The following is a 17739-nucleotide window of genomic DNA, read 5'->3' as shown; positions in this document are numbered from 1 at the left end:
TTGATGCTGTGCAAATCGCCAAATCTGTTCATATTATGCAAGACTCGTGCCAACACTCTACTCATCTGCGAACACAATTGTTCACTGACTTCTAACGCAGCAATTACAGGGGACAATTATATTAACGGCAACTGTACGAGGGAAATGGCCACACTTACCTCTGCCTGCTGCACTTCCGGTGCAACCACAGTACGATCGACTTACTTGTGCAGCCGCTGCTCCATCTCGGATATCCTTCGCCCGGTAGCGGCATTACGAATTTCTTACTTGTAGTGCAGCTCATTTCTCAGATACATAAGCCCAGTCACCTCCCTCCCGGTCATAACCAAAGAGAAACCGTAACAGTAGTATTTTCCAAAAAAGAATTTTGTAACATCCTAAAATTTGCAGTTGGTAAATATTACTAAACTTTTGTCTTCTTTGTCATTCAGGAAGAACACACTCAAACAACGCTCTGCTCGAAAATGATGTAGGAGGGGGAAATTGTAGGTTTAACTTGAGCCGTGAGTGAACAATGTTTTTAAACATACTCGTATTTTACTTCACAAAAATTTCATGCTTAAAGAAGGAACACCAATGATAAGAAAATTCAAGGCAATTACTAATTTGAATTATTGTCTATGGATCATGCATAGAATATCATCGTTGAGCACTGAAAATTCATAAGACAATATTAATCGCCGGCCGCGGTGGCGGAGCGGATCTAGGCGCTTCAGTACGGAACCGTGCAGCTCCTACGGTCGCAGGTTAGAATCCTGCCTCGGACATGGATGTGTATGATGTCCTTTGATTAGTTAGGTTTAAGTAGTTCTAAGTGCTAGGGGACTGATGACCTCAGATGTTAAGTCCCATAGTGCTCAGAGCCATTTTAAACAACATTAATTCTCCGAAAATCATTTAAACATTAATGGATTTAAGGTGCACCTCCTGTACATATCATAACAATGTCAGTAAAACACATTAAGCTTAATAGCCATTAGCTGATCGGCAATTAATTGAATTGACTTATTCATGCTAGATTTGGTATCATAACATTAACTCTGTATTAATTTAGCAAACCACTGAGACCACAAGTTGAACTTAAAATTCATTAAATATGAGATTAAGATCAACTAACATTGTAACATTAGTGAATGAATAAAATTTTAATGTTAATAGGGATTAACCCTTCATATTCATGTTGTGTATTTAGCAACATACGTACACTGTAAGCCCTCAGCACCACTTCACGTTAGATGTACAAGGCTACTGAATACTGCAATGACACAGTCAAGCCGTACTACAGCACGTTTAAAAAGCTCTATTAGCAGTTGCAAAATTCCACAAAATGCTGTTATACCCACGGCTCATGTTAGAAAAATTACTCCACGAGAATCTCTCTCATTGCACTAAGCCCCCCTCTTCCCACCCCCCCCCCCCCCCCCCAAAAAACGCAACTGTTACTCGGTTACTCAAATAAAGCTCCTGCAACCACAGTTTTAACACATCGGTTGAGATATCGCCAGGTACACAGGTGAACACCTTGCGACAGTTACAGATCTGAATTAGTAAAATGATAATCAGATCGACTCAACTTTACCAACGTGGAGTAATTGTACAATTATTCCCTGCATAACCATGTAACATTTATGTCAAATAATGGATACCTACAATTTCATAATGTTATGCAATATCTTGTCAGCCTATTATGTGTGTGAGAGAGAGAAGGAAGATAGCTTCAGATGATCTGGAACTTACAGAGTAGCACTTTGCTGACGTCTCTTTGGGATAGCTAGGTAAGAGCACGGCATTGGCGGACCAAGGAAGCAATATATATAGTGAAACAAAATTTCCGAAGCACTGATTGGCCGAGGCATAAGGCAGCTGGCTCCTACTCTGTGTCGCTGAAGGCTGGTAGGCCAGTGACTGGGAGGAGGTCAGCAGAAGTGGATTTGTGTCGATTGTAGGTCCTGCTGATTGCTATTATTTTCGGTAAGTACCATCTAATTCAATCATATTTCATTATGCGGTCCACGGTTGTGAGGTCCTTAGGACATCACACTCATCCATGCCCGAGGCAGGATTCGAACCTGCGACTGTCGCAGAAACGCGGTTCTGGACTGAAGCGCCTAGAACCGCTTGGCCACAACGGCCGGCATGTAGAATGGTATCAAGACAGTGCAATAACCCACGCTCCAAGAGATCAGCTTCCTACAGGTTGTCGACATCACTCTGTGACCTTCAAAGGCCGAACCAGCGAACTCCGTCGATCGCCGCTGACGACCACGCAGAATACGCGTCGTCTAAAGAAAAACCCCGTTTTTCGCAGCGCACTCACAGAGACGGGCTTTTATCAACGCTCCGTCAGGCGGTATACTGTGGCATACGTCACTGCCGCGGCTCGCATATCGCCTGGGCGCGGCTTTTAATGTGTGACGTCTCCTACGGCACATATAACTTCCGCTGTAGTGAGACGATCTGCTCCTTTCGTTCGTAACTCGCCGCCTTTACATATACTCCAAACAGGCCCGGTTTCTCACCCTGCGATTGCTATATTTTTGGAGGCCTGAAGAAATAAAATAGCGGCTCCCTATTTACTTCGGACGAAACGGTGCACGCCTCGGCACAATCACAGTTCCATAGGCAACCACAAAAATTCTTACGTGAGGGTATTCACCGTTGTCTCATGATTATGTTATGGCGGTTACTTTTGAAATGATAAACTGGTTACTTAATGTTTTTTAATCCAGTTTTCATTTGAGTGCCCCTTATAGCTAGCTGGCTGGACGCCTGGCGCACCGCTCCACTAAGACGACCTTATCCTTGGGCGACAGGAGCGCGTTTTTGCCGGACTCGTCCGCAAGTCCGGAGCTTTCAGCGCTCTCGACAACTTGTTGCTGATGTCATCAGTCAGCACAGTGAGTGAGGGAGATGACAGGCGGCCTGCGTCAGCTCGGAGCACGTCGCCACTACATTCTCGCCAACTTCCTGCATGCACTCTGCACGCTGTTTTGATTGTGTTTGTTTGGGATTCTTCCAAGGGCGCCAAATATTTGCCCCAACGATACGCAGTCCACGCTCTCTTTACAGCTTTCGCCAAATATACGAAGGTCGCTCTGATGTACGTTGATACGTAATAAAACTACGCATGACAATCTGACGTGTGGCGAAACCCTATTGGCATTTGGTGCGTAGGTATCCTAGAGTTTCCTACAGTCCTACATGTAAATAATTCTTCTAAGGCAAAGGCGACGTGGAGTGTCACAATTATAAACTTAGATTATCTGGAAACGGAATGCATTAAGGGGACCACACCGTGGTTCAGGTCGAAACAAATCATTTTGCGGCTTTCATTATATTTCGGTACATTAAGGTTTTATTTAAGTATTATGAAAAGGATTTTGCTGAAAAAAATTTCTTTCGAGCATTTAAAGAACATTTTCCTACCACGTGGGTTTATGTGCAACGCCCACTTTTCTGACACCCTCTTTTCTGCATATATTTTAGATCTTTATATCCCCTACATTGCACGTTTTTGTTTTTCTCACGCGTGTGTTGGCTATCCTTGGAATTCAACGGTCGGTGTTCTTTTGTTTCTGCTGTTTGTAAACAACACGCTTTCAAACACGTGGTTAGTTTTGTTCAAATGTGATTGCGAGCAGGTGTTATACTTAACGTTTGCAGTGCTTGTTTACGTGTGTTTTGTTGTGTTTATTGAAGGTGACAAAACGTAAAGGCATTTTCAAGAAACGACAATTTAGAGGAAATAAGTTTGGAAAGCTTTCTGTACAAGAGGTTATCTCGCCTGGCAACGATGTTTCTAATTGTAATTCTTCAACAAGTGCATTATCAAAGAATCTATTTCAAGAGAGTTACAACGAATTTACTGTAAGTGACAAGGGGTGCAGTAACATTATTATAAATTTGAGAATATTATCAGACGTAATTTCTAAATTTGTACAATGTAGACAGTGTGTTGAGTCACAGTGTCCTAATTTGTGAGAGTGCCGGTGGGAGAAAAGGCCTAGCAATTGCTTTGGATTTAATTTGCACTAAATGCTCAGCTGTGACTTCATTTATGAGTTCTTCAAAACCAGATGCAAGTGCCCCTTATGAAATCAATACTAGATTAGTTTATGCCTTACGATCCATTGGTAACGGCATGGCTGCAGGGAGAACATTTTGTTCAGTGATGAACTTACATCAACCACCAAATAAATTTGAAAGACTGACTGCAATATTAGATAAAGCTGTATGCGAGGTCAGTGAGGAAAGAATGAAACTGGCTGCTATGGAAGCAGTGGAAGAAAATGACGGATGTTCGGATAATGCAGTTGCACTTGTGGAAGTTGGCAAAAAAAAGGACATACTTCTATGAATGGAGTGGCGACTGCCACGAGTGTAGACACCAGTAAAGTGTTAGATGTGGAGATAATGTCTAAATACTGCAAATGTTGTAAAGTCAATGAACATAAAGAGCACAACCGTGTGGCTTATTTTAGAGGAAGTTCGTGGAGTACAACAAATATTTCATTGCTCCTTAGAAACAAGAGGCGCACGGTACACCAAATATTTGGGCGATGGTGACAGTAAGGCATACAACAATGTGGTGAACTCTAAACCAGATGGAGATGCCATTGTTAGCAAAATAGAATGCGTAGGCCATGTTCAAAAACGTTTGGGAACAAGACTGAGAAAACTATTGATATTAGAGGAAAAAATTAGACGATGGAAAATTGTTGACTGGGCAGGGTCGGTTAACTAAAACTGAAACAGAAAACTTGCAGGTGTACTATAGGCAGGCAATTAGGAGAAATAAAGAAAATCTAGAGGCAATGAAGAGAGATGTTTGGGCTATATTGTTCCACAAGTCCTCTACTGGTGATAAGCCATATCGTCGATTGTGTCCATCAGGAGAAAATTCGTGGTGCAAATACAATAGGTCTCAGGCAACTGAAGAATCTTATTATCACCAACATTCTCTTCCTGCTGCTGTTATTACAGCAATTAAACCTATTTTCAGAGACTTGGCTCATCCTGACCTTCTAAGGAAATGTCTGCATGGGCAGACACAGAACCCAGATGAATGTTTCAACAGCATAATTTGGAACCGCCTTCCTAAAACTGTATTTGTAGGCATGCATACAATGAAACTAGGAGTTCATAATGCTGTTATTACATTCAGTTGTGGTAATATTGGAAAGTGTTGGGTACTGAAAAAGCTGGTAATTAATCCTGGTGAAAATATGATCACTGGGCTGCAACATTGCGATAATATGAGGATAGCCGATGCAGACAGGTCTCCATCTACCATGTCCAAAAAGCAAGACGAACATCCAGGAAGGTGAAAAAGAAGCTGGAAGACCTGCTAGAGGCCAAAGAAGGGCCATCATATGCAGCAGGACAGTTTTAATTAAGTGTAAGTAACAAATTTCAAAAGTTTTTTCTTTAAAGTCAATTTCCCGCAAACTAAAGTTTTTCAGTACATATGCCCAATTATATCAGAAACTATCATAGGTAAATGAATGAAATTTTCAGAGACTCTGCCACCTCTGGTACTACATTCCTTAATATTCCCCATTAGGAAGTTCACAAAAAAATATTTTCTGCAGAAAAAACTTAATATTCTTTGTTAATAAATTTAAAAAAAGTATTTCTTAAAAACTATAAAATGGATAGAGTGGATATTAGTACAGTTGACTCTATTAGTATCATGTAACATACAGTAAAAATATTAAGGTCCTGAATCAAATAGTTTTTTTCAGAACTGGGTCAAATACTTGCCTAAATTAACATGGATTAGATGGGCAGGGTGTGGTCCCCTTAAGATGCATTTACACGGGGCAGTGTTTCATGGCAGTGGGTGGCCACATTGGTGTTACAGTAAGCACTGCGCAATGTACAGGGTGTCTAGCGAAGAAGTCCCTCGCTTCAAAATCAAAAATCTCTCGAAAACTAAGATCGATAGACGAGTGCAACAAATGGTATGTTTATAGTACAAGCCGTAAGAGTTGTATGTGGAAATTGTATTGAAGTTTCGAAATAGTTCGAAAAACTGCTCACAGATGGCACTGTAATCGCCATACGTAGTGCCTGTGAACTCGAGCGCCGCAGTCCAGAGCGATCAGTTGCACTGTTGAATGTGAAAGCAGATTAGTGACCGAAGGAAGAGGTTGAAATCAGATATTTCATTGAAAATTTTTTTTGTCTGGTACTGGAGTACCACAGGCTAGAACACACACACCTATAGCAACAAGGAGCAGTTTTCAAACACGATTTAATGTTCCAAAAGGACCCGATGCGAAAACCATTCACAAGCTCTTCGCCGAATTTCAAGGGAAGGACACCGTAGCTAATGACCTAGGGCGGAATCTTAGCAGCAGGCAAACAGTACTTATTCCTGAAAATTGTCACCATTGTTTCTGGAATTATTCAGCAAAATCCAAGGAAATCCACCCGAAGAATTGCAGCAGAGAATGGTTTGAAATGTTTCAGAGCGCGGAAATTACTGAGACAGAGGCTACCCATGTTCCGACTCAAAATCCGAGGCCACCAGATATACAGAGGGCTCACTTTACGAACCAGATTTTCCGATAACTGATAAGGAATGATTTGATGTTGCCTGCATCCGGTTTGCTGGTAAAGCAAACTTCCACGTGAATGGAGTCGTGAATAAACAAAACTGGCGATTTTGAGGTTTCGAAAATCTACGTTTTTATATAAAAAATACTGTTTGGCCTGTGGTGTATGCATCACAAGGATGACGATGATGATGTTTGTTTTGTGGGGCGCTCAACTGCGAGGCCAGTAGCACCCGGCTGGAAATTGAACCCGGAACCCCGTGATCCAGAGGCAACAACGCTAACCACTAGACAACGAGCTGCAGACAGCAGAAGGATGATTGGCCATTTTTTCCTGCGAGAAACGATCACTAGTGAACGATCGTTACTTTGCAATTTTAGAACAACTTGTCGTCACGCAGCTAGCGTCGGCGAATCGACCAGGCACCAAATGGTTCATGCAAGATGGAGGTAGACCACATCGCAGCGAACAAGTGTTTCGCTTTCTTGATTGATGCTTCGCGAATAGTAGTTACGCTGGATTTTTGCAAGTTTATTGGCGCAGGGATAGATTGGCCTCCGTGTTCACCCGATATGATTCTTTGTGACTACTTTTGCGGGGCACATTGAAATACAATGTTTGCCAGAACCATCCCGCCACGCTGGACGAGTTTGAAAGGGCGGTCTGTGTGACGTCTGAATCCATTTCCGTTGAGACACTACAGGCTGTTAAAACAACCGTTGCGTGTACACGGCAGAAATTAGGAACAAGAAGCAACCGTAAACAGTAGTGGTCTGCTTATGTTTTGGAGCATCATAGCGGCGCTGACCTCAAAGCCACGTACAATATACGGCAAATTTCATTGTTCGTTTTCACCACCTGCGTACTGCGAGAGCTGGGCATTTCGAAAAGATTGTGATGTGACTGCAAAGACTGCTTGCAGACTGCAGAGAACGAGTACAGACAGCTATGCACGCTGATACTGTACAAGCTGAACAGCATACATCACCATCTGTAATCAGTTTTACGAACTATTCCGAAACTTCTGTAAGACTTCAGTATAAAATTCTTACAGCTTTCACAATAAATATACCTTTTATTACACTCACCTGTCGATCGTAGTTTTGAGATAGTTAATTTTGAGGTCAGTGACTCCTTCGCTGGAAACCCCGTAGTTGTAACTCACGGCATTATGCTGTATGCCCCGGCTTGAAAAAGCCGTGGGACCCTCATACCTTCCTACAACATACATGAGGGTGATAGGCGCCATCCGATGCCTGTTCCGAGAATAGTTCATTTGTGGCGGACTCAGTATGCCGTGGACATAGACAAGGGCAGTGCTGTAGATAGATAGCAGCTCGTAGTTGCCCCGGTGCTACTGGTGTTATATACCGAAGGTGGAGAAAATTTCGTTGGACTGGATTGATTTGGTGGAGGAGACCAAACAGCAAGATCATCGAACTCATCGGGTTGGGGAAGGAAGTCGGCCGTGCCCTTTCAAAGGAACCATCCCGGCATCTGTCTGAACCGATTCAGGGAAATCACGGAAACCTAAATCAGGATGGCCGGACGCGGGATTGAACCGTCGTCCTCCTGAATGAGAGTCCAGCGTGCTAACCACTGCGCCACCTCGCTCGGTGAAAATTTCGTATTGTCTGTATACGCTTCTCTCTCTCTCTCTCTCTCTCTTCCCCTCCCCCCCCCCCCCCCCCTCCATTCCTCCCTCCTAGCTTCCTCTTTTTCACGCCGACACCGCTGGACCGTCAAGTCACGTAACCTAAGCGGCGAAACAATATTATTTCCTTTCAGTCAGAAAAGCTGATGCACTTGCTCAGAGGCAATCAATCTGTGAGTTGTCTACAAGAACGTAGAAGTGGGCGAACAAGCATGGAGAGATGGAGATACGGGGAGATGGCGCCAAGGACTTAAGCTGGGCCGGCCGCGGTGGCCGTGCGGTTCTAGCGCTGCAGTCCGGAACCGCGGGACTGCTACGGTCGCAGGTTCGAATCCTGCCTCGGGCATGGGTGTGTGTGATGTCCTTAGGTTAGTTAGGTTTAAGTAGTTCTAAGTTCTAGGGGACTTATGACCTAAGATGTTGAGTCCCATAGTGCTCAGAGCCATTTGAACCATTAGAACTTAAGCTGTTCGTGACTTCGAAGCTAGCATCGCCATGTTCGATACCTCAAAACATTAACAGATCAATTGTCTACCATTGCTTCTTATACTTAATTTCTGTCGAGTGCCCTCAACAGCTTTTTTAAACAGAAAATGTTACAGTGCTTTCGGGAACACCACAACGTCAGGAAGGCTTTTTCGGACGTTTTTCTGCTCTTAAACGCATATCTCATGCAGCAATACGACGCATTTGGCGTTGTTAATGAAACTTGCTTTTCGTTATACGTTTCTAATAAACAACAAAAGAAGTACGTAATATGAAACGGCATTCGTAATCGACCACTTCTCTTAATAGAGACTGAAAAAACCGATGTTGAGTCTATGTCCGCTTTCCGAAAATGCTGACAGCATGTTTTGTTATATTTGGTCGGTTTCTAGTCTGTCCCTCTCACAGCGTTCACCCAGACAGTTCTTCGACCTGAGATGACAGGAAACCTAATGTCAAATGACAGGAATAAAACCTATACAGTACAAGTAAACAGTGGAACCATAAGTTCACATATATAAAAGAAAATATCAGCTGAACGAATCTATCCACGAATGACATGAGATTCTTTTATACTTTACATTATAATCTAAAAGCTTAACACTCCAGAAAATGATAAAAGCTGACATTTTTTGTCAAATCACTTCCACCAGAAGCAAACGTCTGGGGCAACTGACATGGAGAAAATCGGCTTCACGTTTGTGTCATCATAAGAACTCTCATTCTTATGCCTCCATGAAAATAAGTTTGATACGTACATCTATGGTCAGAGCTAAAGAATGAAGAAATTAATACATACGAAGAACATGGATGTCCTCGCTGCTACCGCGGTAGTATAAGATCTGCAACAACGAGCCATAATTTTATTTTACATAGGCAAATCTTGTAAACTTTTTTAAGCTTCATAATGTATTTTTCATGTTCATTGACAGCAACTTGTCAAGTGTCTTTCCCTCTTTTTAATTGTTCAAATGTTCAAATGTGTGTGAAATCTTATGGGACTTAACTGCTAAGGTCATCAGTCCCTAAGCTTACACACTACTTAACCTAAATTATCCTAAGGACAAAAACACACACCCATGCCCGAGGGAGGACTCGAACCTCCGCCGGGGTCAACCGTACAGTCCATGATTGCAGCGCCTCTTTTTAATTATTGTTTATGTATACATTACTGTTCACGTTCTGTAACACTAGTCATAGATATATTGCGTTTACGGAGTTTATAGTTCTCTCATTGCACTGCTGACCGACAAAATAATTACGAAAAAATTGATTCATCAAGTCCTTCCGCTAAAGCGATGCCAAATCTAGTATCAAAAGGGATAGCAGTGAGAACTGTACTTTCAAGAGGCACATCAAAATTGTGTATGAAATAATCAGCAGGGGGAAAAAAAACGAAGGATGTTAGTAAGTCACGTTGTCAGCTGGTACACAGTCTTTCATATCGATTTCGCTTTTTGCAGTTCTTGCACCAGTTACTCCCATAGTAAATTTAAATCGTGTTTCAATATTCTCGAAGAAGTGTGTGCCCAGCGTCAACTGTACCGTGGAATTAATATTTCCGAAGCACTTCGCATACTTAAAAAAGAACGCATCCATAAAGCACGATTTATCTTATCTTGCTGACTTTTTTCCGTATGGAATATGACCTGAAGCTTACCATGGATGCACAAGAGGCAGCTATCATGTGCTTCTTACATTCAGCAAAGCCTTTGATGCTGTCGACTTCGGCATGTTACTTGCCGAACTTAGCAGCCTTATTTTCTCGCAAAGTGCAGTAGAATGGTTCAAATGGCTCTGAGCTCTATGGGACTTAACATCTGTGGTCATCAGTCCCCTAGAACTTAGAACTACTTAAACGTAACTAACCTAAGGACATCACACACATCCATGCCCGAGGCAGGATTCGAACCTGCGACCGTAGCAGTCGCGCGGTTCCGGACTGAGCGCCTAGAACCGCTAGACCACCGCGGCCGGCGCAGTAGAATGGTTTCTCTCATACGTCTCGCCAGCAATGTGCCGTGTCCAACAACAGAAAGTCAGAACGGAGGAAGGCGGTATTAGATTTACACCAGGGTTTGGTATTATACCCTCTATTCTTTCCACTGTATGTCGATGAAGTGTCAGGAGTTTTGTCCTACAGCAAACACCACGTGCGTACTGATGCCCTCCAGCTGTATCTAAGTTAAAAACCAATAAACCTGCAGACAACTACCGAGAATCTCAATGACGATCTATGTGCACTATAAAAATTGGTACAGTATAGAGGGTTAAAGCCCAACTCATCCAAAATCCAAGCGGTACTGGTTGGTCAGTCTAGGCTCATTAGACCGAAATACCGGGATCCCTATCATCTTTAATTCTAAATGTGAGAAAGATCAACTTCCTCCCTCAGGAAAAAGTCTTAAGAGTAATTGTAGATGGAAAATATAATTTGGACTGAGCACGTAACTGCAGTGTGCAAGAAGGCATTAACATCTCTCCAAGCCCTACAAAAATATAAGAAACTCTTCCCTCTTGACCTGAAAAATAAACTTGTACAAACACTTACACTTCCAATTATTTATTACAGTGATGTTAACCTGTAAGGTCTTTCTCAGGAACGCTCACGTCGCCTGGGACTGCCTATGGACGCCAGTGTTCGATATATCTATGACGTTCGACTCTGATCATATTTCATCATCATATGCAAAGTATCCTTGAAACGTCCCCTTAGAAAAATTATGAATGACTGTGCTAATAAACTTCTACGTTATTTGATTTTCAAACACCTGAGCAAAACTCAACGTACTCAAACAGTTTTCTTGTTGCTTATTCTGATCATCACTAAACTGACACACAATATTTTTAGCGCAATGCAATCTGACTTTCAAAAATCCCTACAAAAGAATGGCCCTGACTGACAATAACCTATACCTTTCATGAATCACTTACCTCACAAAAATATTCGTTACTAGAACTACTGCAATACAGCGAGCGCCAATACTGCCAGCTAAATAAAAGATTCTAACTACTGAAGGCACTAACTACTGATAGGCATAATTAGCAAGTGAAAGATTTTGGTAGAGAACAAACAATGTATTTACCTTAATAATGTTCAAAAGTCATCATATATATATTTATCAATTCATAATATCCATCTTTACAAATTTCCTTCTTCTGGCGGACACACGTCCAGATCGTCCGATTATAGCAACCTCTTCAGAACTCTGGCTCTTTCCACATCCACCACTGCTAGCGGCTTACCTCCAACTGCCCAACGCTACGTGCTTTTCACATTCAACACTCCAATAGCGAATATTTCAACAATGAGTCCAACCAGCTACAGACTGCACACAGCGGAGTCAGTGATTTTCATACGGAGCGCTACGTGGCGTTACCAACATAAAAACCTAAACAGCCCACTTACATTCTGAATGCGTATAGACAAGCGCAGAGATTCCCATATCCTCTGTCTCCTCTACTGTCTTATCAACGTACACCCGTATCTCACGTCGAGCTTAACGCGTTTGACGTAAAGGTTTTCTGTGTATCGTACCACGTCATAAAGTAAAAAAAAAAACTGTACTGGCGAAACCAACGTTTCGGCCACAGTTGCTGTGGCGTTCTTCTGGGATCAGTAGACCAAGAAGAAGGCCACTGTAACCGTGGCCAAAACGTTCGTTTCTCCAGTACAGTTTTTACTTTACGAGGCGGTAGGATACTCAGAAAACTTTTGTTAATTGACCCTGGCCGCAGAAGCCTATGCAGTTATCTTGACGCTTTTGTCTGAACAATACGGCAGAAATACCCTGTTCCTATTAGAGCAAAGTCCCTCCATGTCTCTGCCACTTTCTCGAAATCCTCCTCAATAGCAGGAACAACCTACCATGTTATGTTAGAAACATGAGTAACATCTCCAACTTTAGAAGACAGTTAATGATGTCTCGTCGGACTGGAGGTGGATACCAAAGAGTTGGTGGTTACGAGACAGAAAGGAAAAATAATGCGATGTACGCGTATTACTTGAGTAATTCCGTTTACTTTACTTGAGTAACAGCAAGTTCAGAATACAATCGAAACAGATCCGTGAGAGAGGTAGGTTCGTCGTACACAATAATGACAGAGGCTATGATAACGCTCCAAGCTCACAGGCAGAACTCAACGAACAGACTGGCCAGCGGTCGGTGTGGCCTTTTCTGAAGTCGGTCCTGTGGTGGAGCTGGCCGCGCGTACTGAGGAAGATGTGTATCGGATCCGCCCGCACATTGGCGGAGCAGTCACATGGGCTACTGCCAACTTCTCGACTTAGACTGCACACCGTGGTATCGAAAGCGCACGATAGCACAGATGACATACGTACTGAAGCAACAATAATCACTCCCATTTTCCCTGTATGCGCTCGTTACCCCTTTACGTGCTTCTTTCAACCAAATCTCCCTCATTACCCAGTATTCCTAGCTGGTGCAGTTTTCTTAAGTCTTCTTTCCCCAGAACTGATTGTATCACAAAATATCAACTTGTATGTTTATAGAATCTTTTTATGTCTGCCACTGTCAATGATGTTATTATAGACATTATTGATGTCATTGTTATTGTCATTATTATTATTATTATTATCAAATTATTGTAATTATCATAAGTAGTGGCAGCAGCAGTAGTAGAAGTACTGCCAGTGTTAACTTTATTAGTACACTACTGGCCATTAAAATTGCTACACCAAGAAGAAATGCAGATGATAAACGGGTATTCACTGGACAAATATAATATACTAGAACTGACATGTGACTACATTTTCACGCAATTTGGGTGCATAGATCCTGAGAAATCAGTACCCAGAACAACCACTTCTGGCCGTAATAATGGCCTTGATACGCCTGGGCCTTGAGTCAAACAGAGCTTGGATGGCGTATACAAGTACAGCTGCCCATGCAGCTTCAACGCGATACCACAGTTCATCAAGAGTAGTGACTGGCGTATTGAGACGAGCCAGTTGCTCGGCCACCATTGACCAGACGTTTTCAATTGGTGAGAGATCTGGAGAATGTAGGGTAGTAGTCGAACATTTTCTGTATCCAGTAAGGCCCATACAGGACCTGCAACAGGCGGTCGTGCATTATCCTGCTGAAATGTAGGGTTTCACAGGGATCGAATGAAGGGTAGAGCCACGGGTCGTAACACATCTGAAATCTAACGTCCACTGTTCAAAGTGCCGTCATTGCGAACAAGAGGTGACCGAGACGTGTAACCAATGGCATCCCTTACCATTACACCGGGTGATACGCCAGTATGGCGATGACGAATGCACGCTTCCAATGTGCGTTCACCGCGATGTCGCCAAACACGGATGCGACCATCATGATGCTGTAAACAGAACCTAGATTCATCCGGAAAAATGACGTTTTGCCATTCGTGCACCCAGGTTCGTCGTTGAGTACACCATCGCAGCGCTCCTGTCTGTGATGCAGAGTCAAGGGTAACCGCAGCCATGGTCTGCGAGCTGATAGTCCATGCTGATGCAAACGTCAAACACGAGCTCTAACATGGAAAGTAAGCGTTTCCGGACAAATGTCCACATAACATATTTTCTTTCTTTGTGTGTGAGGAATGTTTCCTGAAAATTTGGCCATACCTTTTTGTAACACCCTGTATAAAGGGGCAGAGGTAAGACCTGGGGGTATGGAGTATTTGCAACAATTTCGAAGATGAGTGACGACTTTAAGTACCTATAAAAAAATTTCAGTTCCGACCCTGTTATAAACCTGTGTAGTACCGGCTTTTAAACTATTGTCTTCAAAGAAAGCTGGGGGAGGGGGGGAGGGGGGGGGGGGGGAGGGAACGCAAGTGTAACAAATCGGTCGTGTCCTTCACAAAGGAACCAGCCTTGAACGGTTCAGGAAAAGCAAGGAAACCTAATCAGAATGACCAGGCTGTGGTCTGAAGTTCGGTCCAAAAAATGGTTCAAATGGCTCTGAGCACTATGGGACTCAACTGCTGTGGTCATAAGTCCCCTAGAACTTAGAACTACTTAAACCTAACTAATCTAAGGACATCACACACATCCATGCCCGAGGCAGGATTCGAACCTGCGACCGTATCGGTCGTGCGGTTCCAGACTGTAGCGCCTTCAACCGCTCGGCCACTCCGGCCGGCCAAAGTTCGGTCCTCCAGAATTGATGTTCAGTGCTTTAATCACTCGGCAGTTCCTGCTACAAAATCCCTCACTTTTAATTACGGTTGGCCCTACGCAAGATTTGTTACACATTAAAGTAAAAATTAAAGCTATACTCCGATTAAATTTACTTTATGGTCGACGTTTCAGCTGTTGACTTGTGCCGGTCAACCGCCTGCCAATCGCAGTTCCTTCTCTAGCGCCACGTGCCCGCTGTGTTGTCTGTTTTGTAGGGACGAGCAGCGCCTTGTGGAGTGTGGCTGGATGCATGCGGTCAACACTGCCCCCCACCACTGCAGTCTGTCAAAAAATGGTTCAAATGGCTCTGAGCACTATGGGACCTAACAGCTGAGGTCATAAGTCACCTAGAACTTAGAACTACTTAAACCTAACTAGCCTAAGAACAGCACGCACATCCACGCCCGAGGCAGGATTCGAACCTGCGACCGTACCGGTCGCGTGGTTCCAGACTGAAGCGCCTAGAACTGTTCGGCCACTCCGGCCGGCGCAGTCTGTTAATCACAAAGTAATTTTAATGGGGGTGTACCGTGACCTGGAGACAAAAATTCAATCGGAATTATTTCGCATGTCTGTCTGAGACGAAAGTGAGTGTGATGGCGAAAACGCAAGCGAGCTACGTCGCTTATTGTGGTACGTAGAGTAAGCTACGACGGTCATTGCACACACCGTATCATTCTCTCTCTGCATTGGTACTACGCAAGCTTCGGGCTTCATACGATTGTATAATGAGGCTCAGACGAACTGCAACACATGCTGAACACAAAAGAGGCATCACCTACCGGGAAAAGATAAGAATGGCTGTTATTAGACCATGTCTGCTAGTTAGGAAGGAGTGCCAAAGCCAGAATTCGTGGAGGATGACACAGCCGTCAGTCGGGGCCGATGGGCCTGTGGACGGAGTTTACGTTTATATAGTATGACTGCATTTTCCGTCATAAGATGATGTAAGATGGCACAAATAATGCAGAAATACTGATTTCTGCTTTTCTCAATAGTACTACGACTGTTCCGTTTAATTGTTGTATGATCGTTGAAATGGCCAATATTGAGATAAGTGATCATGAAAAAAAAACATAAAAACCACTCAACAGAGATGTCCGAGGGTAAGCCCAAAAGTAAGGTCTCCTATTTTTTATAAGTACATAGACCTGTTTATTTCTACAATGGCTTACATCAGTGTACAGCTTGAACATTTAGCTATTCTTCGACATGATCACCATTTCTGTCGATGCATTTTTGTAGACGCTGTGGCAATTTTTGTATGCCCATGTCATACACGCTCGCCGCCATGCTGTTCAGAAACTTATGAACCTTTTCTTTCACCTCATCTTGCGCAAACCTTCCGGTAGTTCAATGCTTCCGTTAAAATTCTGTGAGCGGTGCTTCGGGAAACCTCAGGAACCAACGTGCAGAGATCATCCAGGGTGATCCGCCGATCTTCACGCATGCTTTGCTCAACCTTCAACACTGTCTCCTCAGAAACTGACGGTCTCCCGCTCCGCTCCTATGTTCGTCGTGAATTTCGGTCCGACCAGCTGAAACTTACGAACATATTTGACATCCATGTACGACTCACCATACACTTCCGTCAGTTGGCGATGGATTTCAATGGGCGCAATGCCCTTTGGATTTCAATGGGCGCAATGCCCTTTGCGTTCAAAAACCGAATAACTGCGCTCAATTCGCACTTGGCGGTACCATCCAACGCGAGCTCCATTCTCAACGGCTGCCAAGCCAAGACTGGGCGCCTCAGCGCGGCGCGCGCATGTTTTCACACAGCGCGTGAAGCACTCTTCATAACAGTGTGACCAACTGCCATACAGACAGAGTTCTGTACTTATAAAGAAATACGAGACCTTACTTTTGGGATTACCCTCGTAGATGGCGTGGCTGTGAGCGATGATGGTGGGTCGGGGTACATCAGAAGCCCTTAAAACAGTACAGTCTTTTTATTACTCGAATAGTTCATACGACAAGATGGATCTCACACCTGGTGGCTGATCCACGGACGCAGTGGTGGAGCTTTGTAATAAGTCACCGACAGTGATTTTTTCTTGGTGGAAGGACTGGAATGGGATGAACACAGTAAAGCCCACGCACGTGGAAAGATATTGCAAAGCTAACAGCCGAGCTACATCAGGGATGATCCGACAAGCTAACATGGCCTGCCTGAGTATGAGATGGTTAACTGGTGATGAGTGATGCTTCCAGGTGACCCATTAGGTCGGTGGCTAGGAGGGCCGCAGTTCGACCCTTGCCCATCCGGCACTTGATGGATTTCCTGGTGGGTGATCCAGTCAAGACCACGGTGGAATGGAGCAGCCTAGTGATGGAAGCCCCACTGCGCCAGAACCCGACTCGATAACTCAGCGATTCGATGACCTTCCTGGGCGGACAGCCAGTATTTATATGTGGCAAAGCGGGTCTGTTCAAGTGTTTCTGCTACAGATGTAATGTACTCCGCGTGCCGAAGTGTCCCTGGTTTCTGTGACCAGGCGCGCACCGATTAGCACAAAGGGATGTATGTTGGTGGAGCAAATAAAACGTTCCAAGTGATTGGGAAAAAGTGCAAGTCATTCCCATTTTGAAGAACAGTCGTTGGAAAATCTCGGATAATTATGGATCTACATCGCTGCCTTCAGACTATTACAGAAGTACGGAGCATGCTGCAGTCCCCAAGTGGCGAAATCAGTTCCTACAGCACTAGTCAGAATCAGGGATGACCCAAGCGGAACCAGAGGTGGATGGAGAGAGCATACTGAGCCGTGTTGCGGTTCGCGTTGGTGCCATTGGTAGGTTGGCATTGTGTAATAGGGATAGTGGCGTCTCGATTTCTTCTTGTGTTTAGTGGCGCCACTACATTTGC

Source organism: Schistocerca serialis, chromosome 1, assembly GCF_023864345.2.
Source record: "Schistocerca serialis cubense isolate TAMUIC-IGC-003099 chromosome 1, iqSchSeri2.2, whole genome shotgun sequence".
Lineage (NCBI taxonomy): Eukaryota > Metazoa > Arthropoda > Insecta > Orthoptera > Acrididae > Schistocerca > Schistocerca serialis.
Note: the sequence above shows the minus strand (reverse complement) of the source record.